Raw genomic sequence first — 15,664 nt, 5'->3', positions numbered from 1 at the left:
CATACAAAGTTTCAACACCTTATCCCGGCCAGTATCCACTTCCAACCACCAATGCCCCTCCCCTGCCATTTGCCGCCCACCCACCAGTTCAGCTTCTAAGAGAAGCACTTTTTGTTTGTTTCACTTTTTTGGTTTTTTGTTTGGGGGCCACACCTAGTGGTGCTCAGGGGTTATTCCTGGTTCTGCACTCAGGAATCACTCCTGGCAGGCTCAGGGGATCATATGGGATGCCAGGAGTTGAACCCCAGACCTGCATGGCCAATGCTCTACCCATAGCATTATCTCTCCCGCCCAAGGCACTTTTTTTTTTTCAGTAAGTTTTTCTCTGTGGTTCAGTTGCTGATAGGGTTTCATGCACGATGCTTTACCACCTTTCAGTACCTCCTCTTCTTTCTTGCTGAACGTTTCGCTCCACTAGTCATTGCTCCCTCCCTGTCCTATCCCCCAGCCCTCTCAAGTGACATATTTCCAAGAAAGAAAGAGAGAGAGGGGGAGGGAGGGAGGGAGGGAGGGAGGGTGGGAAGGAGGGAAAGGAAGGAAGGAAGGAAGGAAGGAAGGAAGGAAGGAAGGAAGGAAGGAAGGAGAGAGAAAGAAAGAAAGAAAGAGAGAGAGAGAAAGAAAGAAAGAAAGAAAGAAAGAAAGAAAGAAAGAAAGAAGGAAAGAAAGAAGGAAGGAAAGAAAGAAAGAAAGAAAGAAAGAAAGAAAGAAGAGGAAGGAAGGAAGGAAGGAAGGAAGGAAGGAAGGGAGAAGAAAAGAAAGAAAGGAAAGAAAGAAAGAAAGAAAGAAGAAGAGGAGGAAGGAAGGAAGGAGAAAAGAAAGAAAGGAAAGAGAAAGAAAGAAAGAAAGAAAGAAAGAAAGAAAGAAAGAAAGGTAACTATATCGTTAACTCTAGACTGAATCATTTTGAAGGTATGGTGGGGTCCCTCCTCAGTAATCATGGGGGAATCACCAGGGCTGTATCCTGTGTTGCTCAAGAGACCATACAGTGATGGGGATGAAGCCCAGGGCCTGTGCATGCCAGGTGGGCTCTCCAACCTTTGGTCTACCTCACCAGACGTGCAAATTATTCTGTAATGGGATAAAATTAATATACAGCAGCATATTAATTTCAGGTGAACAATAATTCACTACTTGATGTATTGCAGAATGATCACAACAGGTCTAGATAATATCTATTACCACACTTAGTTACAAATTTTGTACTCTTTCTTCTCAATTCTTTCCCCCTTTCTTTCTTTTTAATGGAATCACCTTGAGATGCACAGTTACAAAGTTGTTCATGATTGGGTTTCAGCTTGATAATGTTCCCACACCCTTCCCTTCCCTAGTGTATGCTTCCCTCCACCAGTGTCCCCAGTTTTCCTCCTGCTCTCCCCAACCCCAGCGTGGGTCTGTGGCAGACACTTCTCTCTCTCCCTCTCTTTTTCCTTTTTAGGTTCTGTGGTTGCAGTACTGGTACTGAGATGTTATCACGTGTATCACTTTACCTCCTTTCAGTACTCAGATCTTGTCCTGAGTGATCATTTCCAATTATCGTTGCGGTAGGAGTTCTTTATTTTCCTCTGTAGAGAGTAGGCAGTGCTCACAGGGATCCTTCATTACTGGAGCTTGAACCCAGAGCTCCCCGATGCAGCCCTGACTTCAGGCCCTTTGAGCCATTTCTCCAACTCCTAATTTTGTACTCTTTCTTTTTTTTTCTTCTTCATTTTTATCCCCTGCGCCACATGCTCCGATGCTTAGTGATTACTTCTTGCTCTGCACTTTGGAATCACTCCTGGTGGTGCTCGGGGGCCCATATAGGATGCTGGAGATTGAACCAGGTACCTTTCCAGCTCCTAATTTTGTATTCTCATGAGAACATTTAAGATGTACTCCCCTAACCACCCCCCCAAAAAAAGTAAGATGTACACTCTCCCCAGCACCACCATAAAAAGGAAGATCTACTCTATTGTCAACTGTGCCAGAGAGAGAGTGCCAGAGAGGCCAGTGGGGGTGCCAGAGAGAGAGGACAGTGACAGGGTGCTTGTCTTGCAGGCAACTGACTTGGGTTTGATCCCCTGCACCCCATATGGTCCCCAAGCATTGCTAAGAGTGATCTCTGAGTGCAGAGCCAGGAGTAAGCCCTGAGCACTGCTGTGTGTGGCCCCCAAACAAACAATAAATCAAACATACATTGCAGTATTATTAATTATAGTTCCCAGGCTGTACATTATCCCTTACAGGTTATTTATTTTATGACTGGAAATGTGTGACATTCAACTTCCCCCATTCATTTTCCCCCACGCCACCTCTAGTGACCACCAGTCTGTACTCTGTGTCGATAGCTTGGTTTGATTCATAGATAAATAGATTGATTGATATTCCACATTGAAGTGAGATATTTTGTTAGTTCTACTTATTAATTTTTTTTTAGCTATTTCTGCTGTTTTCCACAGAGGCTGCCCCATTTTACAGTCCCACTAACAGAGCTCAAGGGGTCTCTTTCTCTACCTCATCAACAACATTGGTGAATTTTTGCCTTTTTGATAATAATCATTCTGGCAGGTGTAAGGTGATATCTCACTGTGATTTCTATTTGTTTTTTCCTGATGATCAGCACACAAATTACAAACATGAATCATCCATGTTTGATTACAGAAAAAAGGAAACACTATGTCAGAGTAACTTGACAACTGGAAAAATAAAGCAAGAAAAAACACGATTTAATTAATGTTAGTGTATTTCCAGATTATTATTGGCATCTTTACCTTTAATTAGCAAAACTTAAATATATTTAGGCATTGGTTAATAATGTCTATCTGTAGTAAACAAAATTAATTTCATTAATGACTAATAAAGACAAAAATAAGAAGCCAGAATCATTCTGGCCTACAGGGACCATGGTAGTAATGATTAGCTTATATGTCCTAGAAATAAACTTTATATGAATTCCAATACCTTAATATTCAAGCACACCTCTCTCAACTTAAATTACAAGGTCAAAATAAATATAATTGAGGTGAGCCAGGGCTGGTGTGTGAGTTTTGTCTGCAGGTGGACTAGGTTTGACCTTGTACCATAACGTGGGCCCCTGAGTACCTCTGGGAGTGACTCCTGAGTGCTGCCAGGTATGGTCCCACACATTAAAAAAAAAAGTCATCTTTCCAGTCCCTTTATTTTTTTGTGTGTAGGAATACTGCTATTTATTCAGCCACTGATAAGCTTATTGAATTGGGCATGAACTCCAACTTACTATTTTTTTTTCATAATTTTATTTATTTATTTTTCTTCTTATATTTATCTATTGAATAACTGTGGGAAAAGTTACTAAGCTTTTAGGTTTAAGTCTTAGTCATACAATGATCAAACACCTCTCCCTTCACCAGTACTCATTTTTCACCACCAAGAACCCCAATATACCCCCCGCCCACCCTTCCCAATGCCTGTGAGGCAGATAATTTCGACTTAGCTCTTCTCCACATTGATTACATTCATTATTTTGACAAAAGATGCACCATTATTGTTCAGTATTTCCCCCCAACAATCAGAATTGCTGAAAAGGCATTGTGAAATACTTTGTTTTCTATAGTTGGTTATGAGAATCATATAATGATTTTAGATTTCTGCAAAAAGCCAGATAGTTACGAGATTAGTTTCTGTGCATCTGGTGTTATGGCTGTGCCGGAGAGCTGCTCGTGGGGGGCAACTCGTGACCTTAGTAGGGTATGAAGGATGAGCCAGTACCGCCCCACTTCCCATGAGACTGCAGTTGCCCCATCACTGCCGGCCATACCTGGCTTTCCAATAAGCTCTGAGGCAGCGGCATGGCCCTTAAGCAGCTTGATCAGGAGCCATAGAGGCCGTTTGTAGGTGGCAACTCGGGGTCTCGTTGGGATGGGGAGGAAAGGGCCAGTTCCTCCACCATCTGGTGAGGCCCCATGTGTCTCGTCACTGCAGGCCCAAACCTGACTGTCCAGTGGCCTCTGGAGGATGATGGTCACCGGGCTACCAGGGGGAACAGGCCAAGGCACAAAACCTATTCCCACCTGGAGTGGCCCAGCGCCAGTAACCTACTGCAGGAACAGGATGCATTTCTGCCAAAAGCCTTTGGGTTCCAAGATTCCTTTCTGAGTCTCTGGGATCATGGCCATTAAAGCAGTTCTCTCAGAAACCAGAGAGGCCATGCCTCCAATTATATAGTTGGGCTGGAGGTGGTTTGTGGGTGTGTTTCCGACATACCTAACTTTTGGCCGTTTACTTCTTGGTAAGCTTTGCCCCAAGTTTTTGGGGTCTGGCCAAAGGCACAGCAGTAATTTAGGGGTATCTGAAAGTCTGACGGTGCCATCAGGCTGCTGATGCACTCACCTCACAGGTACAGATTAACCTGCTGGCGGCATCATACCCCCCTTTCCCAGTCCCTTTAAAGAGTCGTCTTTTTTGTTTTTGAGAATGGGTTACACCTCACTTCTGGAACTGAGGGTTCAAACCAGGATTGCAGCCAATATAGCTGCATGCAATGTAAGAGCCTTAACCTCCTGTACCATCTCTTTGGCTCCAAGAATCATTTTTGTGGTGTGTGTGTGTGTGTGTGTGTGTGTGTGTGTGTGTGTAGTGTTGTGGATCAAACTTAGGCCCTCACATGTGTATGCAAGGCAAGTTCTCTACTCAAGCCACCTGGAGTATTCACCCATGTTGATGTGAAGGGAAGGGAAGGGAAGGGAAGGGAAGGGAAGGGAAGGGAAGGGAAGGGAAGGGGGAAGGGGAAGGGGAAGGGGAAGGGAAGGGGGGGGAAAGAAGGGAATGGGAGGGGAAGGGAGGGAAAAGAAGGGAAGGGAAAGGGAAAGGGAAGGGAAGGGAAGGGAAGGAGAGGGGAGGGGTGGGGAGGGGTGGGGTGGGGTGGGGAGGGGAAGGAATAGGAAGGGATGAGAAAGAAGGGAATGGGAGGGGAAGGGAGGGAAAAGAAGGGGAAGGGAAGGGGAGGGAAGGGAAGGGAAGGGAAGGGAAGGGAAGGGAAGGGAAGGGAAGGGAAGGGAAGGGAAGGGAAGGGGAGGGGAGGGCAGGGGTGGGGAGGGGTGGGGTGGGGAGGGGAAGGAATAGGAAGGGATGAGAAAGAAGGGAATGGGAGGGGAAGGGAGGGAAAAGAAGGGGAAGGGAAGGGAAAGGGAAAGGGAGGGCGAGGAGGGGGAAGAGAAGGGAGGGGAGGGAAGGAAAGGGAAGGGGATATTCTGCTTCACTACAAAAAAAGAATATATATTTATAGTCTTGTATTGTTGTGAGGGCCCTGCTTGTGCCACATCCCTGGTCCCAAGAGTAAAGTTCTTTAACTTTCTACATTCCTGTTTAATAAAGAAACCTGAACTGCCCTAATTTTGGTTTTGATTGTTCAGTTCCACATTCAAATTGTTTCCTTCCAGCAAAATGCTTTCACGTGAGCTCATTTGAATCCACTTCAGGTCTTTGACAACTTAATATAACCTTCTTTAGACTTAACAATTTGACTTTACGAAACCTTAACCACAAACCATCAGCTGGGCTTGACTGGGTCAGAGAACCCCAAATTCATGTTTACGTGGAACTTCAAAATGATGTGATCCAACTTAGAAGGAGGTTTTTCTGGTTTGTTTCTTGGTTTCTGTTTTGGGGCCACATCTGGCAGTGCTCAGAGCTTATTCCTCCCTTTGTACTCGGGGATCACTCCTGGAGGGGATCAAACCCAGGCCAGTTGGGTGCAAGGCAAACACCCCACTAGCTAAACCATTTCTCTGGTCCCCAGAAGTAGGGTCATCTTGCAGGGGAGTTAAAATGAAGTCATACTGGATTTTAGGTTGGGCCCTGAATCTAGTGATAGGTTTTCTTCAGAAAAGACTAGGACTAAACACACAAGGAAAAAGTCAGATGACAGAAACTGAGGGATGCAGCCTCAAGCCACAGAACGCTGGGGATGCCAGTAAGCCCCAGAAACTGGGTAAGAGGCAAAAGGTTTGAGGCTATAGTAGCATGGTCCTACTGATGCCTTGATTCTGTTGTTGATTTCTGGCCTCCAGAGCAGTAAGAGATTAAGTACTGGGAGTTTTGTTTTTATTTGGGGGTCACACCGAGCAGTGTGTACTCTGTACTCTGGTGGTTCTGTACTCTGGAGTCACTCCTGGTAGGGATTGGGGGACCACGTGGTACCAAGGCTTTCACATGCAACTCACGTATTCCAAATCTTTGAGTCATATCCCCAAGTCAGTTTCTGTTCCAAGCCATCATATTTACCCTAATATCTTACAACAGCCCTAAAAACTGAATAACCAGCTGTAGCACTGTGGCACTGTCTTTTCCTTGTTTATCGATTTGTTCAAGTGGGCACCAGTAACGTCTCCATTGTGAGACTTGTTGTTACTGTTTTTGATATATTGAATATGCCATGGGGAGCTTGCCAGGCTTTGCTGTACGGGCATGATACTTTCGGTAGCTTGCCGGCCTCTTTGAGAGGGACGGAGGAATCAATCCCGGGTCAGCCGTGTGCAACCCTACTGGCTGTGCTATCGCTCCAGTCCAATAACCAGCTATATTAAATTTATTTTACAATATGCAAAATGTATCATAAAGTGGAATAGTTAGCAATAAGAGGACAAAAGCATTTTCCCTCTGCCACAAAAATTTCATCACTTTTGTTTTTGAACCTAGTAAAGTAAAGTAAAGTAAAGGCCCTCCCGTTGATCGTCGATTTGCTCGAGCGGGCCCAGTAACGTCTCCATTGGAGACTTTGTTGTTACTGTGTCTGGAGAGGACACACAGACGTTTATAAACCAGGGCAGGAAAGATCAGTGGGTAAAGCATGCACTCAATGTGTTGATTTATCCTCCACTCCAATTTCTGTATATTTTTCAATTGTTTGTTAGCCTCAACTGATGTCTAAAATCTGTATTTTCAGGGCTGGAGTGATAGTACTGCAGATAAGACCCTGGCCTTGCATTTGGCCAACCTGGGTTTAATCTCTAGCACCACATATCGTCCCCAAGTACTGCCAGAAGTGATCCCTGAGTTCAGAGCTATGAGTAAGCCCGGAGCATCTGCAAAGTGTGACCAAAATCTCCCTCCCCCCACAAAAATTTGTATTTTCAGTTTTTTATTTTTCTCATTCTTATCACAAATGTAAATAATAACTCAGATCGGGTTGAGAGATAGTACAGTAGGTAGGGAATTTTCCTTGCATGCAGCTGACCTGGGTTCCATGCTGGCATCCCATATGGTCCCCTGGGCACCAGCAGGAGTGATTTCTGTGTGCAGAGCCAGGAGTAATCCTGAGCATTGCCAGGTGTGACCCAAACCAAAAAATAAAAAAGAAATAAGGGCTGGAGCGAGAGCACAGCAGGTAGGGTGTTTGCCTTGCACACGACCGACCCAGGTTTGATTCCTAGCATCCCATATGGTCCCCTGAGCACCGCCAGGAGTAATGCCTGAGTCAAGAGCCAAGAGTAACCCCTGTGAATTGCTGGGTGTGACCCAAAAAGAAAAAAATAAAAATAAAATTAAAAAGAAATAAAAAATAATAATTACACAGCTACAATGGAGTAATTGTAAAAATGGAGCTAGAGGTTGGCAGACAATTCTACCAAACTTGGCTCAGAATTTGTCAGGGCAAATACAAAAAAGGACAAAACTGTAATTTTAAAAGTATTTTGGGAATTGAGAATATGTATTCTGAGGTTGTCAAAATTGAATAAACTACATTCAAAACCTGCTTGTCTAATAATCAAGTTATTTTTAGATTCATTTTATTAACTAAGAATTTTTATAAGTGCAATATTTTCTACTATAATAATCAAATATTATAATAGCTCTGGCAGATTGTAAGAAGTAGCTGAACTTCAAATTTCTGGTTGAACTGGAAATGTAACCATGTTGGAACTGGTAGCCACACTATCTGACTTGTCCGAGGAATGTGCCAAGAATTTGCGCAACTTTTGCCTTCTGAATTTTTCCAAGTAATTCCAGAAACTGAATAGTTCTTGGAATGTGCGCTACCTAGAATAATGCTGTTTGAGAAAAACTTCTCAAAATTAATTTATGGGTATGTATATACATACATACATATTTATATATACATATGTATGTGTGTGTATATGTTTATACACACACACATACATCACTGTCACTGTCACTGTCCTCCCGTTGTTCATCGATTTGCTCGAGCGGGCCCAGTAATGTCTCCATCATGAGACATGTTGTTACTGTGTTTGGCATATCGAATACGTCACGGGGATCTTGCCAGGCTCTGCCGTGCGGGCGAGATACTCTCGGTAGCTTGCCGGGCTCTCCGAGAGGGGTGAAGGAGTGTGTGTGTGTGTGTGTGTGTGTGTGTGTATCTGGCCAGAAGCTACAGAAAATGAAGCTGAAATCTGTTGGAAATTTAAGCTATTTTTACCTTCTTATCACACCTAACATGGGCTGGAGTGACAGCACAGCGGGTAGGGCGTGACGTTACTGGGCCCCCTCGAGCAAATCGATGAACAATGGGAGGACCGTGACCGTGATCACACCTGATATTTATCATAATTTTCAAGGACTAACAGTTTCCTATCAACTGATTCTTTTACAAATTGAAACTTAGAAAAACATGGACTGGAGGAATAGTAAATAGGTACTTGCTTGACTGTCGTGCAGCCCACGGAGATTGGATCCCTGAGCTACCACAAACGGCAACCCACATTGTATGTGCAAGGCAAGCACCCTACCTGTTGAACTCTCTTTCACAAATGACCCCTGAGTGCAGAATCAAGAGTCAGCTCTGAGTACCGGTGGGTGTGGGCCCCCTCCCCCCTCCAGAGAGGGAGAGAGAGACAGAGAGTTCCTTTAATGCTGTTGGAAATATTTCTAGAACATGTCATTTCTCTTTTCGAGCTTCTGAAACTATGGTGTAGTGAAATCTAATGGAGAATCTTTGATGCCTCTGGGTTGTCAATCTGAAAGATATTTTAAACTCACAAAAGTGTAGGTATAGAATCAGAGGTAACTAAGCCAAACACATTGATTTGCTCGAGTGGGCCCAGTAATGTCTCCATTTTGAGACTTGTTGTCACTGTGTTTGGCATATCGATTATGTCATGGGTAGCTTGCCAGGCCTTGCCGTGGGGGCGAGATATACTCGGTAGCTTGCTGGGCTCTCCGAGAGGGGCGGAGGAATCGAACCTGGCTCACCAGGCACAAGGCAAAAGCCCTACTGTTCTTTTCTATTGATATACAATGGAAGAGGCTTACTAGAATCTTCACTACAACGACAGAGAGAGAGAGAGAGAGAGAGAGAGAGAGAGAGAGAGAGAGTCCCTGAGCACCTCTGGAAATGGTCTGATCTTACTCGAATAAGAATCCAAGGCTGGATTCTTAGCACTGCAAAAAATCAAAATAAAAAAATAAAACAAGGGCTGGAGCAATAGCACAGCGGGTAGGGTGTTTGCCTTGCATGCGGCTGACCTGGGTTCAATTTCCAGCATCGCATATGGTCCCCTGCCAGGGGTAATTCCTGAGTGCAGAGCCAGGAGTAACCCCTGTGCATCGCTGGATGTGATCCAAAAAGAAAATAAATAAATAAATAAATAAAATTAAAAAAAAAAATAAAAAATAAAACAAAGAACCCTTGTTGAGGCTCCAGGTGTGGCCCCATTTTTTTTTTAAAGGAACCTAAGAGAAAGTTCAGAGGGTAAAATGTTTGCTTTGCATGTAACTAATCCTATTTTGATCCTCCTCACAATATTTGGTATCCAGAGAATGGCTGGATATAGCCTCAAAACATTAAAAAAAAGGGGGGGGGATGGGGACGTGAGGGAGCCAAGGATGTGACTTGGTGGTGGTTGAGCATGTGCTTGGCAAGTATGAGGCCCTGATTCAATTCTTGAGCTCCGAATCTGGGTTTTTGTTTTATTCTATTTTTTATGAGTATATGAAAATTTATTACTACTGTGCTTTCATCATAAAAACTTATGATCTTGGTTTTTCCTTCTTGCCTTTGTATAAGGCCAAAAGAGACACGTTGGCTACTTTGACAACCTTGAAGCGGACTCCAGAAATGTCACCAACAGCATGCCCTTTGCGACCAAATCCAGCAACCAGAACTTCTTCGTTTTCCTCAATGAAATTCAAGCAGCCGTGATTGGGTATAAAGGCTGTGATTTTTTTGCCATTCTTGATCAGCTGAACTCGGACACACTTCCTAATAACAGAATTTGGCTGTTTAGCCTCAACACCAACTTTCTCCAACACGATCGCCTTGGCATGGGAGGCACCCCCGAATGGGTTGGCCTTCAGCTCCGTGCCCAAGTGCGCCTTCTTGTACTGCTTGTCATGCCACTTCTGATCCCGCTGGTGGCTGCGGAGCTTCCAGGCGGTATGCAGCCACGACACTTACCCATCCTGCCAGCAGCACGGGTCCGAGCAAAAAAGCTCTGTTTTGTTTTTGATGGCCATACCCAGCAATGCTCAGGGATAACTCCTACCTCTGCACTCAGGGATCACTCCTGGCAGTGCTTGGGGGACCATATGGGATGCTGAAAATTGAACCCAGGTCTGCATGCGAAGCAAGCATCCTACCCACTGTACTATCTCTCTAGCCCCTGAAACTTTTTTTTTTTTTTTTTGCCATATCTGGTGATGCTCAGGGCTTACTTCTGGCTCTGCACTCAGGAATTCCTCTTGGTGGTGCTTGGGGGACCATATTGGATGCAAGGAATCAAACCCGTGTCTGCCATGTCCAGTGAAAAAGCACCCTATCCATGGCACTTTCTCTCTAGCCCATGATTCCTGAACTCTGAGTCTAATTAACTTCCCATCAGATGTGCCTCCCCGACTCCCTCCAAAAACTTTCTGTAAATTGGGCTTCAAGATACTGATTTACTTAGCACTTCCTATGTTAGAGGTTCTATATTCAATGTCGAGAATGCAGAGATAAACAGATATTATCCTTGAATTCAGTTTACAATTTCAAATTTTCTGTTTCCATTATAATATTAATTCTATATTTTCATGTAACTGTGCTATCTGAACTTGCTGATTTGAAAAAGAAATCTTCTAGGAGACATAATGGAATTGGGTGGTGGCAAGAAATGAGGAATTTTCTTTTTGATGGTCAGTTTGGGTGGGCCACAACTGGCAGTTCTTGATAGCTACTCCCAGCTCTGTGCTCAGGAGTCACTCCTGGAGTTGCTCAGGGAACCACAGAGTGCTGGGGATGGAACTCTGGCCTCCTGCAGGTCTGTGCTCAGCCCACAGAGCTCTCCATCCAATCACTGAAAGTTTGTTTGTTTGTTTTGGGGCCATGGCCAGCTGTGCTCAGGGTTTATGCCTGGCTCTGCCCTCTGGGATCCCTCTGGCAGTGCTCAGGGGACCCTATGGGGTGCTGGGGACTGAACCCTGGTTGATTCTCTAATGCATATGTTTTAACTACTGTACTATCTCTCTGGCACCTAAAGTGAAGCATTTCTTAGGTGAAATGTTAACCATTACTGTGTCTTATTAATGAGATCATGGAAAATGTTTTTCCTCTATTCATACTTCCATGTACTTTCCAAACATGAGAAATGTTTATTCAGGAAAGGTGGTTTTAAAATATTTAAAATTGGGAAATATTGGGGCTGGAGCAATAGCACAGCAGGTAGGGTGTTTGCCTTGCACGCGGTCGACCTGGGTTCAATTCCCAGCATCTCATATTTCCAGCATCTCAGTATCCCAGCATACCCCTGAGCACCACCAGGGGTAATTCCTGAGTGCAGAGCCAGAAGTATCCCCTGGGCATCGTCAGGTGTGACCCAAAAAGCAAAAAACAAACAAACAAACAAAAAACCCATAAAATTGGGAAATATGTAACATTTTTAAATAGATATTGTGACAGACAATATTTGTTCTCTAATGAGACAAAATCTCAAAAGTGGTTAACCTTAATGCCTGGCACATTGCATATGCTTAATTAAGACCAGGTACTTACATTTTAAAATTATAGTTTAGGTAATTTGGTTACAGCTGGTGCAATAGCACAGCAGGTAGGGCGTTTGCCTTGCACACGGCCAACCTGGCCAACCTGTGTTCGATTCCTCCACCCCTCTCAGAGAGCCCGGCAAGCTACTGAGAGTATCTCGCCCGCATGGTAAAGCCTGGAGTCATATTCCATATGCCAAACACAGTAACAGCAAGCCTCACAATGGAGACTTTACTGAGCCAGCTCAAGCAAATCGATGAACGGGAGGACAGTGCTACAGTGCTACAGTGTTCAAACTTAATGTATTAATGTACATAGTTGCTGTATCCCACCATTATAGGGACCCTCCTTGAGGACTGGCTACTCTTGTTAATAGCATCATCATTGTTGACATAGATTCTGTTTGTTGCAAGGAATAAAGGAAACTAATTAGTCAGATTAAATGAGACATGTCCTCCTTTGGGAGCAAACCCTGAGCACTGTGCTGGAAGTAGCTCTAAGCACAGGGCCCCTCCAGATGTGGCCCAAAACCCAAACAAACAAACCAATCCCAAGAGGCAAGGGCAACAGATCTCACTTACCCCCCTTTTCCCTAGACCTGTCTGTCACTCACATACAAGTGATCCACTATCTGTGATGTTGCTTGTTTATGGCTTGTTTATGCTTGTTTATGGTCATCTTTCAAGATGACCATTTCTTACTCATCAGTCAGCTGGGGCCCACTGAGCAAGGCCACAGTCTGCAGTGTCATCTAGAGGAATTACCATCAGTGAATTGAGAAGTCAATCACATTTATTTCCAGAGAAGTAAGCATCACAGGGTTGTGGACAAGGCATAACCTTCAAAAAACCTTCCCCCATCCTGACTCAGAGCTTCTTATAGTACAGCAGGTAGAGCATTTGCCTTGCTTAAGGCTAACCCAGGTTCGATCCCCAGCATGCCAAACCCACCAGGAGTGATCCCTGAGTGCAGAGCCAGGAATAAGCCCTGAGTACCGCCTGTGTGGTCCAGAAACAAAAACATCAACAAAATTTCCCCTGAAGTTTTATCTGTCAAGTATTAAAGCAAAGTTCTCTATAGTCACACACACACACACACACACACACACACACACACACACACACAGAGTTCCCAGCGTACTCAGCAACCTGTAAAATAAACATAAAACAAAAATCCTCTTGATCAGCAAGAGACTTAATTATTTTAAAGCAATTTCAGGGCTGGAGCAATAGCACAGCGAGTAGGGCGTTTGCCTTGCACTCAGCCAACATGGCCGACCCAGGTTCGATTCCCAGCATCCCATATGGTCCCCCGAGCACCGCCAGGAGTAATTCCTGGGTGCATGAGCCAGGAGTAACCCCTGAGCATCGCCAGGTGTGACCCAAAAAGCAAAAAAAAAAAAAAAGTAATTTCAGAGTTTTGACTTCTCTAATCTCCAAATCTGACACAGTATTTACTTTCTTTGTTTAAAAAATTATCATTGGGCCTTGGGGCCACACCCAGTTGTGCTCAGAGCTTCTGCTGGCTCTGTACTGGGGAATCACTCTTGTCAGTGCTTAGAAACTATATGAGGTTCCACAAATCCAACCCAGGCCAGCCGTATGCGTGGCAAGCATCCTACCTCCTATATTTTATTTCCAGCCTCTATTTGCATTTTAATAAAAAAAGATCGAATACATAGGCTAAAATTTCTACCATAGCACTCATTTTGTTTTTGTAAAATGAAAACAATTACTAGAAATTTCATTTTTCTAATTTTATTTATTTTTGTTTTTGAACCATACCTGGCAGTGCTCAGGGGCTGTTCCTGGCTTGGTGCTTGGTGCTCAGAGGTTGTTACAGCAGTGTCAGGGACGGTGGCGGGGGGTGGGGCAGGGGGGACATTTGGTGCTGGAAATGAGACTAAGATTAAGTCTACGGCAAGGCAAGTGAGTGACTTAAACCCCTGTACTAACCCTCTAGCCCTAGAAACGACATTTCTGTACCCTAATTTGCTTCCCTGATTCTCTCACTGCTGCTGTGACAAAATAGACATCTTTTTGCTCCCTGTGTGCTGGGATCTACCACATACCTGGAGAAAATAGAAGGGGTATGTGAGCAGAGTAATTGAATTCAATAAACAGAAGCCCTTTTAGAATCCATAGGGGAGGTCTTGGCAGGTGAAAGTCTGATTGTGTATCTTTCAGTGACAGGATTTTTCCATCTAAAGTGGGATAAGCTGAATGGTTCACAGCCTTAGGTCAGGGAGACAAAATTGTATGTGAGGGAGAATGCAGGTGTCATGCAGGGAAGAGAAAAGAAAGGGGAAAGCTAAGGGAAGGTTCTGTTTTCTTTGCGGGCAGAAAGGGGTAGGCACGGAGCTCAGGGCACTAGGTGGGAGAAGCCCTGACCACTGACTGCTGGGAACGCTAACATGAAGAGAAAGGAAGCAAATGCAAATGAGTATCATTATATTGCACACCTGAAAAAAAATAATGCTATTAATTGTATCTTAACTCTTAATTTTTTTTTTAATATAAGAGTACTGCTTTTTATTCAGCCACTGATTAGGCTGATTGATTTGGGCATGAACTCCACCTTACTTTTTTTTTTCAATTTTTCAATTTTATTTATTGAATCACCATGAGAGCAGTTACAAAGCTTTTGGGTTTGGGGCTGGAGTAATAGCACAGTGGGTAGGGCATTTGCCTTGCACGCGGCCAACCTGGGTTCGATTCCCAGTATCCCATATGGTCCCCCAAGCACAGCTAGGAGCAATTCCTGAGTGCATGAACCAGGAGTAACCCCTGTGCATCGCTGGGTGTGACCCAAAAAGCAAAAAAAAAAAAAAAAAAAAAAAAAGCTTTTGGGTTTAAGTCTCGGTCATACAATGAAACACCCGTACCTTCTCCAGTGACTATTCACCACCAAAAACCCCAGTATACCCACATCCCACACCATCCCCCTACCTGTGGGGCAGATGATTTCCATGTTACTCTCTCTCTACTTTGATTACATTCAGTATTTTGACACCAGACCCACCATTTTTATTTTACCCCAACACTCAGATCTGCCAAAAAGGCAAGAGTAGACAATTTGTTTTCTATTGCCGGTTATGAATAACATATGATGTTGCATGACTGCAGTAGTGGCCACTCAATTTTGAAATTCTGAAATTTTAACAATTAAATCTGGAGGGATTTCTGCCAAAACCTGCTGGGTTCCGAGATTTGTTCCTAAGTCTTTGGGATCATGGCCCGTAAGCAGTTGATCAGGAGCCAGAGAGGCCGTTTGCGGGGCGGTGACTGGGGGTCTAGTTGGGATAGGGAGGAAAGGGCCGGCTCCACCCCCATCCTGTGAGACCCCAACTGTCTCGTCACTGTGGGCCCAAACCTGACTGTCCAGTGGCTTCTGGAGGATGACGGCCACCGGGACGCCAGGGGGAACAGACCAAGACATGAAACCTATTTCCACCTGGGGTGGCCCAGCACCGGTAATCTACTGCAGGGACCGGAAGCATTTCTGCCAAAAGTTGTTGGGTTTCGAGATTTGTTTCTAAGTCTCTGGGATCATGGACATTAAGTGTCCAGTGGCCTCTGGAAGATGGTGGCCACCGAGCCGCCTAGGAGGAGCAGGTGGAGGGACAGCACTCTTTCCCCCCAATAACTTTTAATTTTTTTTGAAAGAAGAACCAGCACGTTGGTCAAATTATACACATAAAAAGAACAAGATATTTTATGAACTACACCAGTC

General features: G+C 44.4%; 1 pseudogene; it reads right to left on the bottom strand.

The window, feature by feature from the left end:
• Positions 1-9,881: 9,881 nt before the first annotated feature.
• LOC130033998 (40S ribosomal protein S23-like) lies at positions 9,882-10,373 on the bottom strand (annotated as a pseudogene).
• Between the last annotated feature and the right edge of the window lie 5,291 nt (positions 10,374-15,664).

Source organism: Sorex fumeus, unplaced genomic scaffold, assembly GCF_029834395.1.
Source record: "Sorex fumeus unplaced genomic scaffold, SorFum_2.1 ptg000055l, whole genome shotgun sequence".
Taxonomy (NCBI): domain Eukaryota; kingdom Metazoa; phylum Chordata; class Mammalia; order Eulipotyphla; family Soricidae; genus Sorex; species Sorex fumeus.
The sequence above is the reverse complement of the archived record's forward strand: the minus strand, read 5'-3'. Positions and strand labels throughout refer to the sequence as shown.